Genomic DNA, 2,544 nt, shown 5'->3' on the forward strand with positions numbered 1-2,544 from the left:
CTAATTTTGATTGATCAGAATCAATGCTATTGATTGGATTGCTGAGAGAGAGAGAGAGAGAGAGAGAGAGACGAGAGAGAAGAGAGAGAGAGAGAGAGAAGAGGAGAGAGAGAGAGAAGAGAGGAGAGAGAGAGAGAGAGGGGGGGGGGGAGTTACAATAATTTTATGTCTCAAAAACTTTTTAGTCCATCCGCGGAGACTCCATTTGCTCTTTGGGTAGAGCTATTTAGTTTTAAGCATTTAGAGAGTTCTTATGATCTTGTCTAACTTATTCTGGAACTCGTTTACTGTGTTACTGTTTACTACATCCGCTGGAAGTATGTTCCATGCATTTGCTATTTGTATGTAAAGAAATTGCCACATTGAGTGGTGTTGTATTCAATTTCAGCTCTTATCTGTTACCTCTGGACTGATTTGTGCTGAGCCTGAATAGATTATTGTAATCTGTATTTGTTATTTCTTAAAGAATTTTGAAAAGCCCCTATAAACTGTCTCCTAGTCGTCGAGTTTGTAGATCAAATAAGTTCAATCGTTCCATCCTCCGTCTTTATCCGAATTGCGTTAGTGTTGGAACTAGTTTGGTGGCCCTAGCTTGTACTGCTTCCAGTCTATCTATATCCTTCTGAATACTGGAGCCCAGAATTGGACTCCGTATTCTAGATGGGGCCTTACTAGTGATGTGTACAGCTGTAGTACAGAGAGAGAGAGAGAGAGAGAGAGGAGAGAGAGAGAGAGAGAGAGAGAGAGAGAGAGAGACCCGCCTAATTTTGATCTATTATAATTAATGCTATTGATTGGATTGCTGAGAGAGAGAGAGAGAGAGAGAGAGAGAGAGAGAGAGAGAGAGAGAGAGAGCAGAGAGAGAGAACTTGATGCCGATTGCATTTGAGATGAAGTGTTGATGCTCATGTAGGTCATGAGACGAGGCCTCCTAGGCATTTCGAGAATAGCATCTACCCCGCATTATGTATGACCCTTTAATCTTAGATAGCTCTTAAGTTCAAGATCAAGGTCACTTTATGAGGTCGAGGGTGACTGAGAGGTTTCATGTGTCGTGTGTTGTTTATGTTACGAGTGAAATATGTAGAAATTATTATAATGACAATTATTGTTATTATTATTATTATTATTATTATTATTATTATTATTATTATTATTACTTCGGGAGTAGACCCTCTTTTAAGCAGGTTTTATTGAACAATCACTTTCAATAAAACATTACTATTATTATTATTATTATTATTATTATTATTATTATTATTATTATTATTATTATTATTATTATTATTATTATTATTATTGCCTAAGCTACAGCCCTAGTTGGAAAAGGAGGATGCTCTAACCCCAAGGGCTCCAACAGGGAAATATATCCTGGTGAGGAAAGGAAATTGGAAATAATTAAACTACAAGAGAAGTAATGAACAATTAAAATAAAATAGTTTAAGAACAGTAACAATTAAAACAGTACTTTCATATATATATATATATATATATATATATATATATATATATATATATACTATATATATATATATATATATATATATATATATATATATATATATATATAAAACTATTGACAAGGATTTTTAAAACTTAACGCTGTCATCTAGGTCAAGGGTAGAGCCATTTCTCGATGAATTAATCTTGATCGAAACTTGGCCGCCTGCGTGTAAGAGTGCATCACACAGCAGACCTTGAGCTATAGAAGTGCATAAATAAATGAGGCCTCGTAAACAAATTTAGGCCTTTGGAACCAGATACGGACGTCAAGGAATCACAATTAGTCTTATCAGTTGCCGGGGTGAATAGAGTGTGTCTAGGTCATGGGCAATTACTGAATTGGTTTGAATTACAATAACTACATTTATACTTTAACAGCTTACTCAAAATAGAACTTCTTGACTATAGTCCATTTCTTTTATCGAGGCAGATTTGCACCAACTCGCAGCGGTGCCCTTTTAGCTCGGAAAAGTTTCCGGATCGCTGATTGGTTGGACAAGTAGCTCGGAAAAGTTTCCTGATCGCTGATTGGTTAAAATTATCTTGTCCAACCAATCAGCGATCCGGAAACTTTTCTGAGCTAAAAGGGCACCGCCGCGAGTCGGTGCAAATATGCATCGCTAAAAGAAATTGACTATAGTAAATACCATAGGCATAGTTGTTGTGGCCTGATTGGTAAAGTCTCTGTATGGTGTTTGCCAGATGGGGGTTCGAGTCCCGCTCAGACTCGTTAGTGCCATTGGTGTCTGCAATCTTACCATCCTTGTGAGCTAAGGTTGGCGGGTTTGGGGGAGCCTATAGGTCTATCTGTTGAGTCATCAGCAGCCACTGCCTGGCCCTCCCTGGTCCTAGCTTGGGTGGAGAGGAGGCTTGGGCGCTGATCATATAATATATGGTCAGTCTCTAGGGTATTGTCCTGATTGCTAGGTCAATGTCACTGTCCCTTGTCTCTGCCACTCATGAGCGACCTTAAAACCTTTGAATATTTATTTTTAAAGCTCATACGTATCACGTCGAGCCACGTAATACACACTGCGCCAT

The sequence above is a fragment of the Palaemon carinicauda genome, chromosome 8 (genome assembly GCF_036898095.1).
Source record: "Palaemon carinicauda isolate YSFRI2023 chromosome 8, ASM3689809v2, whole genome shotgun sequence".
Taxonomy (NCBI): Eukaryota; Metazoa; Arthropoda; class Malacostraca; order Decapoda; family Palaemonidae; genus Palaemon; species Palaemon carinicauda.